The sequence below is a fragment of the Phalacrocorax carbo genome, chromosome 13, assembly GCF_963921805.1.
Source record: "Phalacrocorax carbo chromosome 13, bPhaCar2.1, whole genome shotgun sequence".
Lineage (NCBI taxonomy): Eukaryota > Metazoa > Chordata > Aves > Suliformes > Phalacrocoracidae > Phalacrocorax > Phalacrocorax carbo.
The window spans coordinates 635,796-659,331 of record NC_087525.1 but is presented as its reverse complement, the minus strand read 5'-3'; positions in this window follow the sequence as shown (position 1 = coordinate 659,331).

The window sequence follows — 23,536 nt, the reverse complement described above, 5'->3', positions numbered from 1 at the left end:
TCCGATCCGCTCCGGTTTTTGCGCGGCGGCCCGTTCCGCGGGCCGCATCCTCTCTGGTTTTTGCGCGGTAGCCCCGATCCGGTCTGGTTTTTGCGCGGCGGCCCGTTCCGCGGGCCGGATCCGGTCCGGTTTTTGCGTGGCGGCCCGTTCCGCGGGCCGGATCCAGTCCGGTTTTTGCGCGGCAGCCGCGAGCCGGTCCGGTTTTTGCGCGGCGGCCTGTTCCGCGGGCCGGATCCGCTCCGGTTTTTGCGTGGCGGCCCCGATCCGGTCCGGTTTTTGCGCGGCGGCCCGTTCCGCGGGCCGGATCCGCTCCGGATTTTGCGCGGTGGCCCCGATCCGGTCCGGTTTTTGCGCGGCGGCCCGTTCCGCGGGCCGGATCCGCTCCGGTTTTTGCGCGGCGGCCCCGATCCGGTCCGGTTTTTGCGCGGCGGCCCGTTCCGCGGGCCGGATCCGCTCCGGTTTTTGTGCGGCGGCCCCGAGCTGGTCCGGTTTTTGCGCGGCGGCCCGTTCCGCGGGCCGGATCCGCTCCGGTTTTTGCGCGGCGGCCCCGAGCCGGTCCGGTTTTTGCGCGGCGGTTGCCCATTCCGCGGGCCGCATCCGGTGCGGTTTTTGCGCGGTAGCCCCGATCCGGTCCGGTTTTTGCGCGGCGGCCCGTTCCGCGGGCCGCATCCGGTCCACTTTTTGCGCGGCAGCCCCGAGCCGGTCCGGGTTTTGCGGGGTGGTGCGTTCCGCGGGCCGGATCCGCTCCGGTTTTTGCGCGGCGGCCCCGATCCAGTCCGGTTTTTGCGCGGAGGCCCGTTCCGCGGGCCGGATCCAGTCCGGTTTTTGCACGGCGGCCCCGATCCGGTCCGGTTTTTGCGCGGCGGCCCGTTCCGCAGGCCGGATCCGGTCCGGTTTTTGCGCGGCGGCCCCGATCCGCTCCGGTTTTTGCGCGGCGGCCCGTTCCGCGGGCCGGATCCGCTCCGGTTTTTGCGCGGCGGCCCCGATCCTGTCCGGTTTTTGCGCGGCGGCCCGTTCCGCGGGCCGCATCCGGTCCGGTTTTTGCACGGCGGCCCCGAGCCGCTCCGGTTTTTGCGCGGTGGTGCGTTCCGCGGGCCGGATCCGCTCCGGTTTTTGCGCGGCGGCCCCGATCCGCTCCGGTATTTGCGCGGCGGCCCCTTCCGCGGGCTGGATCCGCTCCGGTTTTTGCGCGGTGGCCCCGATCCGGTCTGGTTTTTGCGCGGCGGCCCGTTCCGCGGGCCGGATCCGGTCCGGTTTTTGCGCGGCGGCCCCGATCCGGTCCGGTTTTTGCGCGGCGGCCCGTTCCGCGGGCCGCATCCTCTCTGGTTTTTGCGCGGTAGCCCCGATCCGGTCCGGTTTTTGCGCGGCGGCCCGTTCCGCAGGCCGGATCCGGTCCGGTTTTTGCGCGGCGGCCCCGATCCTGTCCGGTTTTTGCGCGGCGGCCCGTTCCGCGGGCCGCATCCGGTCCGGTTTTTGCACGGCGGCCCCGAGCCGCTCCGGTTTTTGCGCGGTGGTGCGTTCCGCGGGCCGGATCCGCTCCGGTTTTTGCGCGGCGGCCCCGATCCGCTCCGGTATTTGCGCGGCGGCCCCTTCCGCGGGCTGGATCCGCTCCGGTTTTTGCGCGGTGGCCCCGATCCGGTCTGGTTTTTGCGCGGCGGCCCGTTCCGCGGGCCGGATCCGCTCCGGTTTTTGCGCGGTGGCCCCGATCCGGTCTGGTTTTTGCGCGGCGGCCCGTTCCGCGGGCCGGATCCGGTCCGGTTTTTGCGTGGCGGCCCGTTCCGCGGGCCGGATCCAGTCCGGTTTTTGCGCGGCGGCCCCGATCCTGTCCGGTTTTTGCGCGGAGGCCCGTTCCGCGGGCCGGATCCGCTCCGGTTTTTGCGCGGCGGCCCCGATCCGGTCCGGTTTTTGCGCGGCGGCCTGTTCCGCGGGCCGGATCCGCTCCGGTTTTTGCGCGGTGGCCCTGAGCCGGTCCGGTTTTTGCGCGGCGGCCCGTTCCGCGGGCCGGATCCGCTCCGGTTTTTGCGCGGCGGCCCCGATCCGCTCCGGTTTTTGCGCGGCGGCCCGTTCCGCGGGCCGGATCCGCTCCGTTTTTTGCGCGGCGGCCCCGAGCTGGTCCGGTTTTTGCGCGGCGGCCCGTTCCGCGGGCCGCATCCGCTCCGGTTTTTGCACGGCGGCCCCGATCCAGTCCGGTTTTTGCGCGGCGGTGGCCCATTCCGCGGGCCGCATCCGGTGCGGTTTTTGCGCGGCGGCCCCGATCCGGTCCGGTTTTTGCGCGGCGGCCCGTTCCGCGGGCCGCATCCGGTCCGCTTTTTGCGCGGCAGCCCCGATCCGGTCCGGTTTTTGCGCGGCGGCCCGTTCCGCGGGCCGGATCAGCTCCGGTTTTTGCGCGGCGGCCCCGATCCGCTCCGGTTTTTGCGCGGCGGCCCGTTCCACGGGCCGGATCCGCTCCGGTTTTTGCGCGGCGGCCCCGATCCGGTCCGGTTTTTGCGCGGTGGTGCGTTCCGCGGGCCGGATCCGCTCCGGTTTTTGCACGGCGGCCCCGAGCCGCTCCGGTATTTGCGCGGCAGCCCCTTCCGCGGGCCGGATCCGCTCCGGTTTTTGCGCGGTGGCCCCGATCCGGTCTGGTTTTTGCGCGGCGGCCCGTTCCGCGGGCCGGATCCGCTCCGGTTTTTGCGCGGCGGCCCTCATCCGCTCCGGTTTTTGCGCGGCGGCCCGTTCCGCGGGCCGCATCCTCTCTGGTTTTTGCGCGGTAGCCCCGATCCGGTCTGGTTTTTGCGCGGCGGCCCGTTCCGCGGGCCGGATCCGGTCCGGTTTTTGCGTGGCGGCCCGTTCCGCGGGCCGGATCCAGTCCGGTTTTTGCGCGGCGGCCGCGAGCCGGTCCGGTTTTTTCGCGGCGGCCCGTTCCGCGGGCCGGATCCGCTCCGGTTTTTGCGCGGCGTCCCCGATCCGGTCCGGTTTTTGCGCGGCGGCCCGTTCCGCGGGCCGGATCCGCTCCGGTTTTTGCGCGGTGGCCCTGAGCCGGTCCGGTTTTTGCGCGGCGGCCCGTTCCGCGGGCTGGATCCGCTCCGGTTTTTGCGCGGCGGCCCCGATCCGGTCCGGTTTTTGCGCGGCGGCCCGTTCCGCGGGCCGGATCCGCTCCGGTTTTTGCGCGGCGGCCCGTTCCGCGGGCCGGATCCGCTCCGGTTTTTGCGCGGTGGCCCCGATCCGGTCTGGTTTTTGCGCGGCGGCCCGTTCCGCGGGCCGGATCCGCTCCGGTTTTTGCGCGGCGGCCCGTTCCGCGGGCCGGATCCTCTCTGGTTTTTGCGCGGTAGCCCCGATCCGGTCTGGTTTTTGCGCGGCGGCCCTTTCCGCGGGCCGAATCCAGTCCGGTTTTTGCGCGGCGGCCCCGATCCACTCCGGTTTTTGCGCGGCGGCCCGTTCCGCGTGCCGGATCCGCTCCGGTTTTTGCGCGGCGGCCCCGATCCGGTCCGGTTTTTGCGCGGCGGCCCGTTCCGCGGGCCGGATCCAGTCCGGTTTTTGCGCGGCGGCCCCGATCCGGTCCGGTTTTTGCGCGGCGGCCCCGATGCGGTCCGGTTTTTGCGCGGCGGCCCATTCCGCGGGCCGGATCCGCTCCGGTTTTTGCGCGGTGGCCCCGATCCGGTCCGGTTTTTGCGCGGCGGCCCGTTCCGCGGGCCGGATCCGCTCCGGTTTTTGCGCGGTGGCCCCGATCCGCTCCGGTTTTTGCGCGGCGGCCCCGAGCCGCTCCGGTTTTTGCGCGGTGGTGCGTTCCGCGGGCCGGATCCGCTCCGGTTTTTGCGCGGCGGCCCCGATCCGCTCCGGTTTTTGCGCGGCGGCCCCTTCCGCGGGCCGGATCCGCTCCGGTTTTTGCGCGGTGGCCCCGATCCGGTCTGGTTTTTGCGCGGCGGCCCGTTCCGCGGGCCGGATCCGCTCCGGTTTTTGCGCGGCGGCCCGTTCCGCGGGCCGGATCCTCTCTGGTTTTTGCGCGGTAGCCCCGATCTGGTCTGGTTTTTGCGCGGCGGCCCGTTCCGCGGGCCGGATCCGCTCCGGTTTTTGCGCGGCGGCCCCGATCCGCTCCGGTTTTTGCGCGGTGGCCCGTTCCGCGGGCCGGATCCGCTCCGGTTTTTGCGCGGCGGCCCCGATCCGCTCCGGTTTTTGCGCGGCGGCCCGTTCCGCGTGCCGGATCCGCTCCGGTTTTTGCGCGGCGGCCCCGATCCGGTCCGGTTTTTGCGCGGCGGCCCGTTCCGCGGGCCGGATCCAGTCCGGTTTTTGCGCGGCGGCCGCATCCGGTCCGGTTTTTGCGCGGCGGCCCCGATGCGGTCCGGTTTTTGCGCGGCGGCCCTTTCCGCGGGCCGGATCCGCTCCGGTTTTTGCACGGTGGCCCCGATCCGCTCCGGTTTTTGCGCGGCGGCCCGTTCCGCGGGCCGGATCCGCTCCGGTTTTTGCGCGGCGGCCCCAAGCCGGTCCGGTTTTTGCGCGGTGGTGCGTTCCGCGGGCCGGATCCGGTCCAGTTTTTGCGCGGCGGCCCCGATCCTGTCCGGTTTTTGCGCGGCGGCCCATTCCGCGGGCCGGATCCGCTCCGGTTTTTGCGCGGCGGCCCCGAGCCGCTCCGGTTTTTGCGCGGCGGTGCGTTCCGTGGGCCGGATCCGCTCCGGTTTTTGCGCGGCGGCCCCGAGCCGCTCCGGTTTTTGCGCGGCGGCTCCGATCCGCTCCGGTTTTTGCGCGGCGGCCCGTTCCGCGGGCCGCATCCTCTCTGGTTTTTGCGCGGTAGCCCCGGTCCGGTCTGGTTTTTGCGCGGCGGCCCGTTCCGCGGGCCGGATCCGGTCCGGTTTTTGCGTGGCGGCCCGTTCCGCGGGCCGGATCCAGTCCGGTTTTTGCGCGGCAGCCGCGAGCCGGTCCGGTTTTTGCGCGGCGGCCTGTTCCGCGGGCCGGATCCGCTCCGGTTTTTGCGTGGCGGCCCCGATCCGGTCCGGTTTTTGCGCGGCGGCCCGTTCCGCGGGCCGGATCCGCTCCGGATTTTGCGCGGTGGCCCCGATCCGGTCCGGTTTTTGCGCGGCGGCCCGTTCCGCGGGCCGGATCCGCTCCGGTTTTTGCGCGGCGGCCCCGATCCGGTCCGGTTTTTGCGCGGCGGCCCGTTCCGCGGGCCGGATCCGCTCCGGTTTTTGTGCGGCGGCCCCGAGCTGGTCCGGTTTTTGCGCGGCGGCCCGTTCCGCGGGCCGGATCCGCTCCGGTTTTTGCGCGGCGGCCCCGAGCCGGTCCGGTTTTTGCGCGGCGGTTGCCCATTCCGCGGGCCGCATCCGGTGCGGTTTTTGCGCGGTAGCCCCGATCCGGTCCGGTTTTTGCGCGGCGGCCCGTTCCGCGGGCCGCATCCGGTCCACTTTTTGCGCGGCAGCCCCGAGCCGGTCCGGGTTTTGCGGGGTGGTGCGTTCCGCGGGCCGGATCCGCTCCGGTTTTTGCGCGGCGGCCCCGATCCAGTCCGGTTTTTGCGCGGAGGCCCGTTCCGCGGGCCGGATCCAGTCCGGTTTTTGCACGGCGGCCCCGATCCGGTCCGGTTTTTGCGCGGCGGCCCGTTCCGCAGGCCGGATCCGGTCCGGTTTTTGCGCGGCGGCCCCGATCCGCTCCGGTTTTTGCGCGGCGGCCCGTTCCGCGGGCCGGATCCGCTCCGGTTTTTGCGCGGCGGCCCCGATCCTGTCCGGTTTTTGCGCGGCGGCCCGTTCCGCGGGCCGCATCCGGTCCGGTTTTTGCACGGCGGCCCCGAGCCGCTCCGGTTTTTGCGCGGTGGTGCGTTCCGCGGGCCGGATCCGCTCCGGTTTTTGCGCGGCGGCCCCGATCCGCTCCGGTATTTGCGCGGCGGCCCCTTCCGCGGGCTGGATCCGCTCCGGTTTTTGCGCGGTGGCCCCGATCCGGTCTGGTTTTTGCGCGGCGGCCCGTTCCGCGGGCCGGATCCGGTCCGGTTTTTGCGCGGCGGCCCCGATCCGGTCCGGTTTTTGCGCGGCGGCCCGTTCCGCGGGCCGCATCCTCTCTGGTTTTTGCGCGGTAGCCCCGATCCGGTCTGGTTTTTGCGCGGCGGCCCGTTCCGCGGGCCGGATCCGGTCCGGTTTTTGCGTGGCGGCCCGTTCCGCGGGCCGGATCCAGTCCGGTTTTTGCGCGGCGGCCGCGAGCCGGTCCGGTTTTTGCGCGGCGGCCCGTTCCGCGTGCCGGATCCGCTCCGGTTTTTGCGCGGCGGCCCCGATCCGGTCCGGTTTTTGCGCGGCGGCCCGTTCCGCGGGCCGGATCCAGTCCGGTTTTTGCGCGGCGGCCGCATCCGGTCCGGTTTTTGCGCGGCGGCCCCGATGCGGTCCGGTTTTTGCGCGGCGGCCCTTTCCGCGGGCCGGATCCGCTCCGGTTTTTGCGCGGTGGCCCCGATCCGCTCCGGTTTTTGCGCGGCGGCCCGTTCCGCGGGCCGGATCCGCTCCGGTTTTTGCGCGGCGGCCCCAAGCCGGTCCGGTTTTTGCGCGGTGGTGCGTTCCGCGGGCCGGATCCGGTCCAGTTTTTGCGCGGCGGCCCCGATCCTGTCCGGTTTTTGCGCGGCGGCCCATTCCGCGGGCCGGATCCGCTCCGGTTTTTGCGCGGCGGCCCCGAGCCGCTCCGGTTTTTGCGCGGCGGTGCGTTCCGTGGGCCGGATCCGCTCCGGTTTTTGCGCGGCGGCCCCGACCCGCTCCGGTTTTTGCGCGGCGGCCCTCATCCGCTCCGGTTTTTGCGCGGCGGCCCGTTCCGCGGGCCGCATCCTCTCTGGTTTTTGCGCGGTAGCCCCGATCCGGTCTGGTTTTTGCGCGGCGGCCCGTTCCGCGGGCCGGATCCGGTCCGGTTTTTGCGTGGCGGCCCGTTCCGCGGGCCGGATCCAGTCCGGTTTTTGCGCGGCAGCCGCGAGCCGGTCCGGTTTTTGCGCGGCGGCCTGTTCCGCGGGCCGGATCCGCTCCGGTTTTTGCGTGGCGGCCCCGATCCGGTCCGGTTTTTGCGCGGCGGCCCGTTCCGCGGGCCGGATCCGCTCCGGATTTTGCGCGGTGGCCCCGATCCGGTCCGGTTTTTGCGCGGCGGCCCGTTCCGCGGGCCGGATCCGCTCCGGTTTTTGCGCGGCGGCCCCGATCCGGTCCGGTTTTTGCGCGGCGGCCCGTTCCGCGGGCCGGATCCGCTCCGGTTTTTGTGCGGCGGCCCCGAGCTGGTCCGGTTTTTGCGCGGCGGCCCGTTCCGCGTGCCGGATCCGCTCCGGTTTTTGCACGGCGGCCCCGATCCGGTCCGGTTTTTGGACGGCGGTTGCCCATTCCGCGGGCCGCATCCGGTGCGGTTTTTGCGCGGTAGCCCCGATCCGGTCCGGTTTTTGCGCGGCGGCCCGTTCCGCGGGCCGGATCCAGTCCGGTTTTTGCGCGGCGGCCCCGATCCGCTCCGGTTTTTGCGCGGCGGCCCGTTCCGCGGGCCGGATCCGCTCCGGTTTTTGCGCGGCGGCCCCGATCCTGTCCGGTTTTTGCGCGGCGGCCCGTTCCGCGGGCCGCATCCGGTCCGGTTTTTGCACGGCGGCCCCGAGCCGCTCCGGTTTTTGCGCGGTGGTGCGTTCCGCGGGCCGGATCCGCTCCGGTTTTTGCGCGGCGGCCCCGAGCCGCTCCGGTATTTGCGCGGCGGCCCCTTCCGCGGGCTGGATCCGCTCCGGTTTTTGCGCGGTGGCCCCGATCCGGTCTGGTTTTTGCGCGGCGGCCCGTTCCGCGGGCCGGATCCGGTCCGGTTTTTGCGCGGCGGCCCCGATCCGGTCCGGTTTTTGCGCGGCGGCCCGTTCCGCGGGCCGCATCCTCTCTGGTTTTTGCGCGGTAGCCCCGATCCGGTCTGGTTTTTGCGCGGCGGCCCGTTCCGCGGGCCGGATCCGGTCCGGTTTTTGCGTGGCGGCCCGTTCCGCGGGCCGGATCCAGTCCGGTTTTTGCGCGGCGGCCGCGAGCCGGTCCGGTTTTTGCGCGGCGGCCCGTTCCGCGTGCCGGATCCGCTCCGGTTTTTGCGCGGCGGCCCCGATCCGGTCCGGTTTTTGCGCGGCGGCCCGTTCCGCGGGCCGGATCCAGTCCGGTTTTTGCGCGGCGGCCGCATCCGGTCCGGTTTTTGCGCGGCGGCCCCGATGCGGTCCGGTTTTTGCGCGGCGGCCCTTTCCGCGGGCCGGATCCGCTCCGGTTTTTGCGCGGTGGCCCCGATCCGCTCCGGTTTTTGCGCGGCGGCCCGTTCCGCGGGCCGGATCCGCTCCGGTTTTTGCGCGGCGGCCCCAAGCCGGTCCGGTTTTTGCGCGGTGGTGCGTTCCGCGGGCCGGATCCGGTCCAGTTTTTGCGCGGCGGCCCCGATCCTGTCCGGTTTTTGCGCGGCGGCCCATTCCGCGGGCCGGATCCGCTCCGGTTTTTGCGCGGCGGTGCGTTCCGTGGGCCGGATCCGCTCCGGTTTTTGCGCGGCGGCCCCGACCCGCTCCGGTTTTTGCGCGGCGGCCCCGATCCGCTCCGGTTTTTGCGCGGCGGCCCGTTCCGCGGGCCGCATCCTCTCTGGTTTTTGCGCGGTAGCCCCGATCCGGTCTGGTTTTTGCGCGGCGGCCCGTTCCGCGGGCCGGATCCGGTCCGGTTTTTGCGTGGCGGCCCGTTCCGCGGGCCGGATCCAGTCCGGTTTTTGCGCGGCAGCCGCGAGCCGGTCCGGTTTTTGCGCGGCGGCCCCGATCCGGTCCGGTTTTTGCGCGGCGGCCCGTTCCGCGGGCCGGATCCGCTACGGTTTTTGTGCGGCGGCCCCGAGCTGGTCCGGTTTTTGCGCGGCGGCCCGTTCCGCGTGCCGGATCCGCTCCGGTTTTTGCACGGCGGCCCCGATCCGGTCCGGTTTTTGGACGGCGGTTGCCCATTCCGCGGGCCGCATCCGGTGCGGTTTTTGCGCGGTAGCCCCGATCCGGTCCGGTTTTTGCGCGGCGGCCCGTTCCGCGGGCCGCATCCGGTCCACTTTTTGCGCGGCAGCCCCGAGCCGGTCCGGGTTTTGCGGGGTGGTGCGTTCCGCGGGCCGGATCCGCTCCGGTTTTTGCGCGGCGGCCCCGATCCAGTCCGGTTTTTGCGCGGAGGCCCGTTCCGCGGGCCGGATCCAGTCCGGTTTTTGCACGGCGGCCCCGATCCGGTCCCGTTTTTGCGCGGCGGCCCTTTCCGCGGGCCGGATCCGGTCCGGTTTTTGCGCGGCGGCCCCGATCCGCTCCGGTTTTTGCGCGGCGGCCCGTTCCGCGGGCCGGATCCGCTCCGGTTTTTGCGCGGCGGCCCCGATCCTGTCCGGTTTTTGAGCGGCGGCCCGTTCCGCGGGCCACATCCGGTCCGGTTTTTGCACGGCGGCCCCGAGCCGCTCCGGTTTTTGCGCGGTGGTGCGTTCCGCGGGCCGGATCCGCTCCGGTTTTTGCGCGGCGGCCCCGAGCCGCTCCGGTATTTGCGCGGCGGCCCCTTCCGCGGGCTGGATCCGCTCCGGTTTTTGCGCGGTGGCCCCGATCCGGTCTGGTTTTTGCGCGGCGGCCCGTTCCGCGGGCCGGATCCGGTCCGGTTTTTGCGCGGCGGCCCCGATCCGGTCCGGTTTTTGCGCGGCGGCCCGTTCCGCGGGCCGCATCCTCTCTGGTTTTTGCGCGGTAGCCCCGATCCGGTCTGGTTTTTGCGCGGCGGCCCGTTCCGCGGGCCGGATCCGGTCCGGTTTTTGCGTGGCGGCCCGTTCCGCGGGCCGGATCCAGTCCGGTTTTTGCGCGGCGGCCGCGAGCCGGTCCGGTTTTTGCGCGGCGGCCCGTTCCGCGGGCCGCATCCGGTCCGGTTTTTGCGCGGCGGCCCCGATCCGGTCCGGTTTTTGCGCGGCGGCCCATTCCGCGGGCCGGATCCGCTCCGGTTTTTGCGCGGTGGCCCTGAGCCGGTCCGGTTTTTGCGCGGCGGCCCGTTCCGCGGGCCGGATCCGCTCCGGTTTTTGCGCGGCGGCCCCTTCCGCGGGCCGGATCCGCTCCGGTTTTTGCGCGGTGGCCCCGATCCGGTCTGGTTTTTGCGCGGCGGCCCGTTCCGCGGGCCGGATCCGCTCCGGTTTTTGCGCGGCGGCCCGTTCCGCGGGCCGGATCCTCTCTGGTTTTTGCGCGGTAGCCCCGATCCGGTCTAGTTTTTACGCGGCGGCCCGTTCCGCGGGCCGGATCCAGTCCGGTTTTTGCGCGGCGGCCCCGATCCACTCCGGTTTTTGCGCGGCGGCCCGTTCCGCGGGCCGGATCCGCTCCGGTTTTTGCGCGGCGGCCCCGATCCGGTGCGGTTTTTGCGCGGCGGCCCGTTCCGCGGGCCGGACCCAGTCCGGTTTTTGCGCGGCGGCCCCGATCTGGTCCGGTTTTTGCGCGGCGGCCCCGATGCGGTCCGGTTTTTGCGCGGCGGCCCATTCCGCGGGCCGGATCCGCTCCGGTTTTTGCGCGGTGGCCCCGATCCGCTCCGGTTTTTGCGCGGCGGCCCGTTCCGCGGGCCGGATCCGCTCCGGTTTTTGCGCGGCGGCCCCGATCCGCTCCGGTTTTTGCGCGGCGGCCCGTTCCACGGGCCGCATCCGGTCCGGTTTTTGCACGGCGGCCCCGAGCCGCTCCGGTTTTTGCGCGGTGGTGCGTTCCGCGGGCCGGATCCGCTCCGGTTTTTGCGCGGCGGCCCCGATCCGCTCCGGTTTTTGCGCGGTGGCCCCGATCCGGTCTGGTTTTTGCGCGGCGGCCCGTTCCGCGGGCCGGATCCGCTCCGGTTTTTGCGCGGCGGCCCGTTCCGCGGGCCGGATCCTCTCTGGTTTTTGCGCGGTAGCCCCGATCTGGTCTGGTTTTTGCGCGGCGGCCCGTTCCGCGGGCCGGATCCGCTCCGGTTTTTGCGCGGCGGCCCCCAGCCGCTCCGGTTTTTGCGCGGTGGCCCGTTCCGCGGGCCGGATCCAGTCCGGTTTTTGCGCGGCGGCCCCGATCCGGTCCGGCTTTTGCGCGGCGGCCCGTTCCGCGGGCCGGATCCGCTCCGGTTTTTGCGCGGCGGCCCCGATCCGCTCCGGTTTTTGCGCGGCGGCCCGTTCCGCGGGCCGGATCCAGTCCGGTTTTTGCGCGGCGGCCCCGATCCGGTCCGGTTTTTGCACGGCGGCCCCGATGCGGTCCGGTTTTTGCGCGGCGGCCCTTTCCGCGGGCCGGATCCGCTCCGGTTTTTGCGCGGTGGCCCCGATCCGCTCCGGTTTTTGCGCGGCGGCCCGTTCCGCGGGCCGGATCCGCTCCGGTTTTTGCGCGGCGGCCCCGATCCGGTCCGGTTTTTGCGCGGTGGTGCGTTCCGCGGGCCGGATCCGGTCCGGTTTTTGCGCGGCGGCCCCGATCCTGTCGGTCCGGTTTTTGCGCGGCGGCCCATTCCGCGGGCCGGATCCGCTCCGGTTTTTGCGCGGTGGCCCCGATCCGGTCCGGTTTTTGTGCGGCGGCCCGTTCCGCGGGCCGGATCCGCTCCGGTTTTTGCGCGGCGGCCCCGATCCGGTCCGGTTTTTGCGCGGCGGCCCGTTCCGCGGGCCGGATCCGCTCCGGTTTTTGCGCGGCAGCCCCGATCCGGTCCGGTTTTTGCGCGGCGGCCCGTTCCGCGGGCCGGATCCGCTCCGGTTTTTGCACGGCGGCCCCGATCCGGTCCGGTTTTTGGACAGAGGTGGCCCACTCCGCGGGCCGCATCCGGTGCGGTTTTTGCGCGGCGGCCCCGATCCGGTCCGGTGTTTGCGCGGTGGTGCGTTCCGCGGGCCGCATCCGGTCCGCTTTTTGCGCGGCAGCCCCGAGCCGGTCCGGGTTATGCGGGGTGGTGCGTTCCGCGGGCCGGATCCGCTCCGGTTTTTGCGCGGCAGCCCCGATCCAGTCCGGTTTTTGCGCGGAGGCCCGTTCCGCGGGCCGGATCCGCTCCGGTTTTTGCGCGGCGGCCCCGATCCGGTCCGGTTTTTTGCGCGGCGGCCCGTTTCACGGGCCGGATCCGCTCCGGTTTTTGCGCGGCGGCCCCGATCCGCTCCGGTTTTTGCGCGGCGGCCCGTTCCGCGGGCCGGATCCGCTCCGGTTTTCGCGCGGCGGCCCCGATCCGGTCCGGTTTTTGCGCGGCGGCCCGTTCCGCGGGCAGGATCCGGTCCGGTTTTTGCGCGGCGGCCCCGAGCTGGTCCGGTTTTTGCGCGGCGGCCCGTTTCACGGGCCGAATCCGCTCCGGTTTCTGTGCGGCGGCCCCGATCCGGTCCGGTTTTTGGACGGCGGTGCGTTCCGCGGGCCGGATCCAGTCCGGTTTTTGCGCGGCAGCCCCGATCCGATCTGGTTTTTGCGCGGCGGCCCATTCCGCAGGCCAGATCCGGTCCGGTTTTTGCACGGCGGCCCCGATCCGGTCTGGTTTTTGCGCGGCGGCCCGTTCCGCGGGCCGGATCCGCTCCGGTTTTCGCGCGGCGGACCCGATCCTGTCCGGTTTTTGCGCAGTGGTGCGTTCCGCGGGCCGGATCCGCTCCGGTTTTTGCGCGGCGGCCCCTTCCGCGGGCCGGATCCGCTCCGGTTTTTGCGCGGCGGCCCCGATCCGGTCTGGTTTTTGCGCGGCGGCACGTTCCGCGGGCCGCATCCGGTCCACTTTTTGCGCGGCGGCCCCGAGCCGGTCCGGGTTTTGCGGAGTGGTGCGTTCCGCGGGCCGGATCCGCTCCGGTTTTTGCGCGGCGGCCCCGATCCAGTCCGGTTTTTGCGCGGAGGCCCGTTCCGCGGGCCGGATCCAGTCCGGTTTTTGCACGGCGGCCCCGATCCGGTCCGGTTTTTGCGCGGCGGCCCGTTCCGCGGGCCGCATCCGGTCCGGTTTTTGCGCGGCGGCCCCGATCCGCTCCGGTTTTTGCGCGGCGGCCCGTTCCGCGGGCCGGATCCGCTCCGGTTTTTGCGCGGCGGCCCCGATCCTGTCCGGTTTTTGCGCGGCGGCCCGTTCCGCGGGCCGCATCCGGTCCGGTTTTTGCACGGCGGCCCCGAGCCGCTCCGGTTTTTGCGCGGTGGTGCGTTCCGCGGGCCGGATCCGCTCCGGTTTTTGCGCGGCGGCCCCGAGCCGCTCCGGTATTTGCGCGGCGGCCCCTTCCGCGGGCTGGATCCGCTCCGGTTTTTGCGCGGTGGCCCCGAGCCGCTCCGGTTTTTTGCGCGGCGGCCCCTTCCGCGGGCCGGATCCGGTCCGGTTTTTGCGCGGCGGCCCCGATCCGGTCCGGTTTTTGGACAGAGGTGGCCCACTCCGCGGGCCGCATCCGGTGCGGTTTTTGCGCGGCGGCCCCGATCCGGTCCGGTGTTTGCGCGGTGGTGCGTTCCGCGGGCCGCATCCGGTCCGCTTTTTGCGCGGCAGCCCCGAGCCGGTCCGGGTTATGCGGGGGTGGTGCGTTCCGCGGGCCGGATCCGCTCCGGTTTTTGCGCGGCAGCCCCGATCCAGTCCGGTTTTTGCGCGGAGGCCCGTTCCGCGGGCCGGATCCGCTCCGGTTTTTGCGCGGCGGCCCCGATCCGGTCCGGTTTTTGCGCGGCGGCCCGTTCCACGGGCCGGATCCGCTCCGGTTTTTGCGCGGCGGCCCCGATCCGCTCCGGTTTTTGCGCGGCGGCCCGTTCCGCGGGCCGGATCCGCTCCGGTTTTTGCGCGGCGGCCCCGATCCGGTCCGGTTTTTGCGCGGCGGCCCGTTCCGCGGGCCGGATCCGGTCCGGTTTTTGCGCGGCGGCCCCGAGCTGGTCCGGTTTTTGCGCGGCGGCCCGTTTCACGGGCCGAATCCGCTCCGGTTTCTGTGCGGCGGCCCCGATCCGGTCCGGTTTTTGGACGGCGGTGCGTTCCGCGGGCCGGATCCAGTCCGGTTTTTGCGCGGCAGCCCCGATCCGATCTGGTTTTTGCGCGGCGGCCCATTCCGCAGGCCAGATCCGGTCCGGTTTTTGCATGGCGGCCCCGATCCGGTCTGGTTTTTGCGCGGCGGCCCGTTCCGCGGGCCGGATCCGCTCCGGTTTTCGCGCGGCGGACCCGATCCTGTCCGGTTTTTGCGCAGTGGTGCGTTCCGCGGGCCGGATCCGCTCCGGTTTTTGCGCGGCGGCCCCTTCCGCGGGCCGGATCCGCTCCGGTTTTTGCGCGGCGGCCCCGATCCGGTCTGGTTTTTGCGCGGCGGCCCGTTCCGCGGGCCGCATCCGGTCCACTTTTTGCGCGGCAGCCCCGAGCCGGTCCGGGTTTTGCGGAGTGGTGCGTTCCGCGGGCCGGATCCGCTCCGGTTTTTGCGCGGCGGCCCCGATCCAGTCCGGTTTTTGCGCGGAGGCCCGTTCCGCGGGCCGGATCCAGTCCGGTTTTTGCACGGCGGCCCCGATCCGGTCCGGTTTTTGCGCGGCGGCCCGTTCCGCGGGCCGGATCCGGTCCGGTTTTTGCGCGGCGGCCCCGATCCGCTCCGGTTTTTGCGCGGCGGCCTGTTCCGCGGGCCGGATCCGCTCCGGTTTTTGCGCGGCAGCCCCGATCCTGTCCGGTTTTTGCGCGGCGGCCCGTTCCGCGGGCCGCATCCGGTCCGGTTTTTGCACGGCGGCCCCGAGCCGCTCCGGTTTTTGCGCGGTGGTGCGTTCCGCGGGCCGGATCCGCTCCGGTTTTTGCGCGGCGGCCCCGAGCCGCTCCGGTATTTGCGCGGCGGCCCCTTCCGCGGGCTGGATCCGCTCCGGTTTTTGCGCGGTGGCCCCGAGCCGCTCCGGTTTTTGCGCGGCGGCCCCTTCCGCGGGCCGGATCCGGTCCGGTTTTTGCGCGGCGGCCCCGATCCGGTCCGGTTTTTGCGCGGCGGCCCGTTCCGCGGGCCGCATCCTCTCTGGTTTTTGCGCGGTAGCCCCGATCCGGTCTGGTTTTTGCGCGGCGGCCCGTTCCGCGGGCCGGATCCGGTCCGGTTTTTGCGTGGCGGCCCGTTCCGCGGGCCGGATCCAGTCCGGTTTTTGCGCGGCGGCCGCGAGCCGGTCCGGTTTTTGCGCGGCGGCCCGTTCCGCGGGCCGCATCCGGTCCGGTTTTTGCGCGGCGGCCCCGATCCGCTCCGGTTTTTGCGCGGCGGCCCATTCCGCGGGCCGGATCCGCTCCGGTTTTTGCGCGGTGGCCCTGAGCCGGTCCGGTTTTTGCGCGGCGGCCCGTTCCGCGGGCCGGATCCGCTCCGGTTTTTGCGCGGCGGCCCCTTCCGCGGGCCGGATCCGCTCCGGTTTTTGCGCGGTGGCCCCGATCCGGTCTGGTTTTTGCGCGGCGGCCCGTTCCGCGGGCCGGATCCGCTCCGGTTTTTGCGCGGCGGCCCGTTCCGCGGGCCGGATCCTCTCTGGTTTTTGCGCGGTAGCCCCGATCCGGTCTGGTTTTTGCGCGGCGGCCCGTTCCGCGGGCCGGATCCAGTCCGGTTTTTGCGCGGCGGCCCCGATCCACTCCGGTTTTTGCGCGGCGGCCCGTTCCGCGGGCCGGATCCGCTCCGGTTTTTGCGCGGCGGCCCCGATCCGGTCCGGTTTTTGCGCGGCGGCCCGTTCCGCGGGCCGGACCCAGTCCGGTTTTTGCGCGGCGGCCCCGATCTGGTCCGGTTTTTGCGCGGCGGCCCCGATCCGGTCCGGTTTTTGCGCGGCGGCCCATTCCGCGGGCCGGATCCGCTCCGGTTTTTGCGCGGTGGCCCCGATCCGCTCCGGTTTTTGCGCGGCGGCCCGTTCCGCGGGCCGGATCCGCTCCGGTTTTTGCGCGGCGGCCCCGATCCGCTCCGGTTTTTGCGCGGCGGCCCGTTCCGCGGGCCGCATCCGGTCCGGTTTTTGCACGGCGGCCCCGAGCCGCTCCGGTTTTTGCGCGGTGGTGCGTTCCGCGGGCCGGATCCGCTCCGGTTTTTGCGCGGCGGCCCCGATCCGCTCCGGTTTTTGCGCGGCGGCCCCTTCCGCGGGCCGGATCCGCTCCGGTTTTTGCGCGGTGGCCCCGATCCGGTCTGGTTTTTGCGCGGCGGCCCGTTCCGCGGGCCGGATCCGCTCCGGTTTTTGCGCGGCGGCCCGTTCCGCGGGCCGGATCCTCTCTGGTTTTTGCGCGGTAGCCCCGATCTGGTCTGGTTTTTGCGCGGCGGCCCGTTCCGCGGGCCGGATCCGCTCCGGTTTTTGCGCGGCGGCCCCCAGCCGCTCCGGTTTTTGCGCGGCGGCCCGTTCCGCGGGCCGGATCCAGTCCGGTTTTTGCGCGGCGGCCCCGATCCGCTCCGGTTTTTGCGCGGCGGCCCGTTCCGCGGGCCGGATCCGCTCCGGTTTTTGCGCGGCGGCCCCGATCCGCTCCGGTTTTTGCGCGGCGGCCCGTTCCGCGGGCCGGATCCAGTCCGGTTTTTGCGCGGCGGCCCCGATCCGGTCCGGTTTTTGCGCGGCGGCCCCGATGCGGTCCGGTTTTTGCGCGGCGGCCCTTTCCGCGGGCCGGATCCGCTCCGGTTTTTGCGCGGTGGCCCCGATCCGCTCCGGTTTTTGCGCGGCGGCCCGTTCCGCGGGCCGGATCCGCTCCGGTTTTTGCGCGGCGGCCCCGAGCCGCTCCGGTTTTTGCGCGGTGGTGCGTTCCGCGGGCCGGATCCGCTCCGGTTTTTGCGCGGCGGCCCCGATCCTGTCGGTCCGGTTTTTGCGCGGCGGCCCATTCCGCGGGCCGGATCCGCTCCGGTTTTTGCGCGGTGGCCCCGATCCGGTCCGGTTTTTGTGCGGCGGCCCGTTCCGCGGGCCGGATCCGCTCCGGTTTTTGCGCGGCGGCCCCGATCCGGTCCGGTTTTTGCGCGGCGGCCCGTTCCGCGGGCCGGATCCGCTCCGGTTTTTGCGCGGCAGCCCCGATCCGGTCCGGTTTTTGCGCGGCGGCCAGTTCCGCGGGCCGGATCCGCTCCGGTTTTTGCACGGCGGCCCCGATCCGGTCCGGTTTTTGGACAGAGGTGGCCCACTCCGCGGGCCGCATCCGGTGCGGTTTTTGCGCGGCGGCCCCGATCCGGTCCGGTGTTTGCGCGGTGGTGCGTTCCGCGGGCCGCATCCGGTCCGCTTTTTGCGCGGCAGCCCCGAGCCGGTCCGGGTTATGCGGGGTGGTGCGTTCCGCGGGCCGGATCCGCTCCGGTTTTTGCGCGGCAGCCCCGATCCAGTCCGGTTTTTGCGCGGAGGCCCGTTCCGCGGGCCGGATCCGCTCCGGTTTTTGCGCGGCGGCCCCGATCCGGTCCGGTTTTTGCGTGGCGGCCCGTTCCACGGGCCGGATCCGCTCCGGTTTTTGCGCGGCGGCCCCGATCCGCTCCGGTTTTTGCGCGGCGGCCCGTTCCGCGGGCCGGATCCGCTCCGGTTTTTGCGCGGCGGCCCCGATCCGGTCCGGTTTTTGCGCGGCGGCCCGTTCCGCGGGCCGCATCCGGTCCGGTTTTTGCGCGGTGGCCCCGAGCTGGTCCGGTTTTTGCGCGGCGGCCCGTTTCACGGGCCGAATCCGCTCCGGTTTCTGTGCGGCGGCCCCGATCCGGTCCGGTTTTTGGACGGCGGTGCGTTCCGCGGGCCGGATCCAGTCCGGTTTTTGCGCGGCAGCCCCGATCCGATCTGGTTTTTGCGCGGCGGCCCATTCCGCAGGCCAGATCCGGTCCGGTTTTTGCACGGCGGCCCCGATCCGGTCTGGTTTTTGCGCGGCGGCCCGTTCCGCGGGCCGGATCCGCTCCGGTTTTCGCGCGGCGGACCCGATCCTGTCCGGTTTTTGCGCAGTGGTGCGTTCCGCGGGCCGGATCCGCTCCGGTTTTTGCGCGGCGGCCCCTTCCGCGGGCCGGATCCGCTCCGGTTTTTGCGCGGCGGCCCCGATCCGGTCTGGTTTTTGCGCGGCGGCCCGTTCCGCGGGCCGCATCCGGTCCGGTTTTTGCGCGGCGGCCCGTTCCGCGGGCCGGATCCGCTCCGGTTTTTGCGCGGCGGCCCCGATCCGGTCCGGTTTTTGCGCGGCGGCCCGTTCTGCCGGCCGGATCCGCTCCGGTTTTTGCGCGGCGGCCCCGAGCTGGTCCGGTTTTTGCGCGGCGGCCCGTTCCGCGGGCCGGATCCGCTCCGGTTTTTGCACGGCGGCCCCGATCCGGTCCGGTTTTTGGACGGCGGTGGCCCATTCCGCGGGCCGCATCCGGTGCGGTTTTTGCGCGGCGGCCCCGATCCGGTCCGGTTTTTGCGCGGCGGCCCGTTCCGCGGGCCGCATCCGGTCCGCTTTTTGCGCGGCAGCTCCGAGCCGGTCCGGGTTTTGCGGGGTGGTGCGTTCCGCGGGCCGGATCCGCTCCGGTTTTTGCGCGGCGGCCCCGATCTAGTCCGGTTTTTGCGCGGAGCCCCGTTCCGCGGGCTGGATCCGCTCCGGTTTTTGCGCGGCGGCCCCGATCCGGTCCGGTTTTTGCGCGGTGGTGCGTTCCGCGGGCCGGATCCGCTCCGGTTTTTGCGCGGCGGCCCCGATCCGGTCCGGTTTTTGCGCGGCGGCCCGTTCCACGGGCCGGATCCGCTCCGGTTTTTGCGCGGCGGCCCCGAGCTGGTCCGGTTTTTGCGCGGCGGCCCGTTCCGCGGGCTGGATCCGGTCCGGTTTTTGCACGGCGGCCCCGATCCGCTCCGGTTTTTGCGCGGCGGCCCGTTCCGCGGGCCAGATCCGGTGCGGTTTTTGCGCGGCGGCCCCGATCCTGTCCGGTTTTTGCGCGGCGGCCCGTTCCACGGGCCGGATCCGGTCCGGTTTTTGCACAGCGGCCCCGAGCCGGTCCGGTTTTTGCGGGGTGGTGCGTTCCGCGGGCCGGATCCGCTCCGGTTTTTGCGCGGCGGCTCCGATCCGGTCCGGTTTTTGCGCGGCGGCCCGTTCCGCGGGCCGGATCCGCTCCGGTTATTGCGCGGCGGCCCGTTCCGCGGTCCGGATCCGCTCCGGTTTTTGCGCGGCGGACCCGATCCAGTCCGGTTTTTGCACGGCGGCCCCGATCCGCTCCGGTTTTTGCCCGGTGGTGCGTTCCGCGGGCCGGATCCGCTCCGGTTTTTGCACGGCGGCCCCGAGCCGCTCCGGTTTTTGCGCGGCGGTGCGTTCCGCGGGCCGGATCCGCTCCGGTTTTTGCGCGGCGGCCCCGATCCGGTCCGGTTTTTGCGCGGCGGCCCGTTCCGCGGGCCGGATCCGCTCCAGTTTTTGCGCGGCGGCCCCGACCCGCTCCGGTTTTTGCGCGGCGGCCCCGATCCGCTCCGGTTTTTGCGCGGCGGCCCGTTCCGCGGGCCGCATCCTCTCTGGTTTATGCGCGGTAGCCCCGATCCGGTCTGGTTTTTGCGCGGCGGCCCGTTCCGCGGGCCGGATCCGGTCCGGTTTTTGCGCGGCGGCCCGTTCCGCGGGCCGGATCCAGTCCGGTTTTTGCGCAGCAGCCGCGAGCCGGTCCGGTTTTTGCGCGGCGGCCTGTTCCGCGGGCCGGATCCGCTCCGGTTTTTGCGCGGCGGCCCCGATCCGGTCCGGTTTTTGCGCGGCGGCCCGTTCCGCGGGCCGGATCCGCTCCGGTTTTTGCGTGGTGGCCCCGAGCCGGTCCGGTTTTTGCGCGGAGGCCCGTTCCGCGGGCCGGATCCGCTCCGGTTTTTGCGCGGCGGCCCCGATCCGGTCCGGTTTTTGCGCGGTGGCCCGTTCCGCGGGCCGGATCCGCTCCGGTTTTTGCGCGGCGGCCCCGAGCTGGTCCGGTTTTTGCGCGGCGGCCCATTCCGCGGGCCGGATTCGCTCCGGTTTTTGCACGGCGGCCCCGATCCGGTCCGGTTTTTGGACGGCGGTTGCCCATTCCGCGGGCCGCATCCGGTGCGGTTTTTGCGCGGCGGCCCCGATCCGGTCCGGTTTTTGCGCGGCGGCCCGTTCCGCGGGCCGCATCCGCTGCGGTTTTTGCGCGGCAGCCCCGAGCCGGTCCGGGTTTTGCGGGGTGGTGCGTTCCGCGGGCCGCATCCGGTCCGGTTTTTGCGCGGCGGCCCCGATCCAGTCCGGTTTTTGCGCGGCGGCCCGTTCCGCGGGCCGGATCCAGTCCGGTTTTTGCGCGGCGGCCCCGATCCGGTCCGGTTTTTGCGCGGCGGCCCGTTCCGCGGGCCGCATCCGGTCCGGTTTTTGCACGGCGGCCCCGAGCCGCTCCGGTTTTTGCGCGGTGGTGCGTTCCGCGGGCCGCATCCGCTCCGGTTTTTGTGCGGCGGCCCCGATCCGCTCCGGTATTTGCGCGGCGGCCCGTTCCGCGGGCTGGATCCACTCCGGTTTTTGCGCGGTGGCCCCGATCCGGTCTGGTTTTTGCGCGACGGCCCGTTCCGCGGGCCGGATCCGCTCCGGTTTTTGCGCGGCGGCCCCGATCCGGTCCGGTTTTTGCGCGGAGGCCCGTTCCGCGGGCCGGATCCGCTCCGTTTTTTGCGCGGCGGCCCCGAGCTGGTCCGGTTTTTGCGCGGCGGCCCGTTCCGCGGGCCGGATCCGCTCCGGTTTTTGCACGGCGGCCCCGATCCGGTCCGGTTTTTGGACGGCGGCCCCGATGCGGTCCGGTTTTTGCGCGGCGGCCCTTTCCGCGGGCCGGATCCGCTCCGGTTTTTGCGCGGTGGCCCCGATCCGCTCCGGTTTTTGCGCGGTGGTGCGTTCCGCGGGCCGGATCCGGTCCGGTTTTTGCGCGGCGGCCCCGATCCGGTCCGGTTTTTGCGCGGCGGCCCGTTCCGCGGGCCGCATCCGGTGCGGTTTTTGCGCGGCAGCCCCGATCCGGTCCGGGTTATGCGGGGTGGTGCGTTCCGCGGGCCGGATCCGCTCCGGTTTTTGCGCGGCAGCCCCGATCCAGTCCGGTTTTTGCGCGGAGGCCCGTGCCGCGGGCCGGATCCGCTCCGGTTTTTGCGCGGCGGCCCCGATCCGGTCCAGTTTTTGCGCGGCGGCCCGTTCCACGGGCCGGATCCGCTCCGGTTTTTGCGCGGCGGCCCCGATCCGGTCCGGTTTTTGCGCGGCGGCCCGTTCCGCGGGCCGGATCCGCTCCGGTTTTTGCGCGGCGGCCCCGATCCGGTCCGGTTTTTGCGCGGCGGCCCGTTCCACGGGCCGGATCCGCTCCGGTTTTTGTGCGGCGGCCCCGATCCGGTCCGGTTTTTGGACGGCGCTGCGTTCCGCGGGCCGGATCCAGTCCGGTTTTTGCGCGGCAGCCCCGATCCGGTCTGGTTTTTGCGCGGCGGCCCATTCCGCAGGCCAGATCCGGTCCGGTTTTTGCACGGCGGCCCCGATCCGGTCTGGTTTTTGCGCGGCGGCCCGTTCCGCGGGCCGGATCCGCTCCGGTTTTCGCGCGGCGGACCCGATCCTGTCCGGTTTTTGCGCGGCGGCCCGTTCCGCGGGCCGCATCCGGTCCGGTTTTTGCACGGCGGCCCCGAGCCGCTCCGTTTTTTGCGCGGCGGTGCGTTCCGCGGGCCGGATCCGCTCCGGTTTTTGCGCGGCGGCCCCTTCCGCGGGCCGGATCCGCTCCGGTTTTTGGGCGGCGGCCCCGATCCGGTCTGGTTTTTGCGCGGCGGCCCGTTCCGCGGGCCGCATCCGCTCCGGTTTTTGCGCGGCGGCCCGTTCCGCGGGCCGGATCCTCTCTGGTTTTTGCGCGGTAGCCCCGATCCGGTCTGGTTTTTGCGCGGCGGCCCGTTCCGCGGGCTGGATCTGCTCCGGTTTTTGCGCGGCGGCCCCGATCCGCTCCGGTTTTTGCGCGGCGGCCCGTTCCGCGGGCCGGATCCGCTCCGGTTTTTGCGCGGCGGCCCCGATCCAGTCTGGTTTTTGCGCGGCGGCCCGTTCCGCGTGCCGGATCCGCTCCGGTTTTTGCGCGGCGGCCCCGATCCGCTCTGGTTTTTGCGCGGCGGTTCTTTCCGCAGGCCAGATCCAGTCCGGTTTTTGCGCGGCGGCCGCATCCGGTGCGGTTTTTGCGCGGCGGCCCCGATGCGGTCCGGTTTTTGCGCGGCGGCCCGTTCCGCGGGCCGGATCCGCTCCGGTTTTTGCGCGGTGGCCCCGATCCGGTCCGGTTTTTGCGCGGCGGCTCGTTCCGCGGGCCAGATCCGGTCCGGTTTTTGCGCGGCGGCCCCGATCCGGTCCGGTTTTTGCGCGGCGGCCCGTTCCGCAGGCCGGATCCGCTCCGGTTTTTGCGCGGCGGCCCCGATCCGGTCCGGTTTTTGCGCGGCGGCCCGTTCCACGGGCCGGATCCGCTCCGGTTTTTGTGCGGCGGCCCCGATCCGGTCCGGTTTTTGGACGGCGGTGCGTTCCGCGGGCCGGATCCAGTCCGGTTTTTGCGCGGCAGCCCCGATCCGGTCTGGTTTTTGCGCGGCGGCCCATTCCGCAGGCCAGATCCGGTCCGGTTTTTGCGCGGCGGCCCGTTCCGCGGGCCGCATCCGGTCCGGTTTTTGCGCGGCGGCCCGTTCCGCGGGCCGGATCCTCTCTGGTTTTTGCGCGGTAGCCCCGATCCGGTCTGGTTTTTGCGCGGTGGTTCGTTCCGCGGGCCGGATCCGCTCCGGTTTTTGCGCGGCGGCCCCGATCCGCTCCGGTTTTTGCGCGGCGGCCCGTTCCGCGGGCCGGATCCGCTCCGGTTTTTGCGCGGCGGCCCCGATCCGGTCTGGTTTTTGCGCGGCGGCCCGTTCCACGTGCCGGATCCGCTCCGATTTTTGCGCGGCGGCCCCGATCCGCTCTGGTTTTTGCGCGGCGGTTCGTTCCGCAGGCCAGATCCAGTCCGGTTTTTGCACGGCGGCCGCATCCGGTCCGGTTTTTGCGCGGCGGCCCCGATCCGCTCCGGTTTTTGCACGGCGGCCCATTCCGCGGGCCGGATCCGCTCCGGTTTTTGCGCGGCGGCCCCGATCCGCTCCGGTTTTTGCGCGGCGGCTCGTTCCGCGGGCCGCATCCGCTCCGGTTTTTGCGCGGCGGCCCCGATCCGGTCCGGTTTTTGCGCGGCGGCCCGTTCCGCGGGCCGGATCCGCTCCGGTTTTTGCGCGGCGGCCCCGATCCGGTCCGGTTTTTGCGCGGCGGTGCGTTCCGCGGGCCGGATCCGCTCCGGTTTTTGCGCGGCGGCCCCGATCCGCTCCGGTTTTTGCGCAGCGGCCCGTTCCGCGGGCCGCATCCGGTCCGCTTTTTGCGCGGCAGCCCCGATCCGGTTCGTTTTTGCGCGGCGGCCCCGAGCCGGTCCGGTTTTTGCGGGGTGGTGCGTTCCGCGGGCCGGATCCGGTCCGGTTTTTGCGCGGCGGCCCCGATCCGCTCCGGTTTTTGCGCGGAGGCCCGTTCCGCGGGCTGGATCCGCTCCGGTTTTTGCGCGGCGGCCCCAATCCGGTCCGGTTTTTGCGTGGCGGTGCGTTCCACGGGCCGGATCCGGTCCGGTTTTTGCGCGGCGGCCCGTTCCGCGGGCCGGATCCGGTCCGGTTTTTGCGTGGAGGCCCGTTCCGCGGGCCGGATCCAGTCCGGTTTTTGCGCGGCGGCCGCGAGCCGGACCGGTTTTTGCGCGGCGGCCTGTTCCGCGGGCCGGATCCGCTCCGGTTTTTGCACGGCGGCCCCGATGCGGTCCGGTTTTTGCGCGGCGGCCTGTTCCGCGGCCCGGATCCGCTCCGGTTTTTGCACGGCGGCCCCAATCCGGTCCGGTTTTTGCGCGGCGG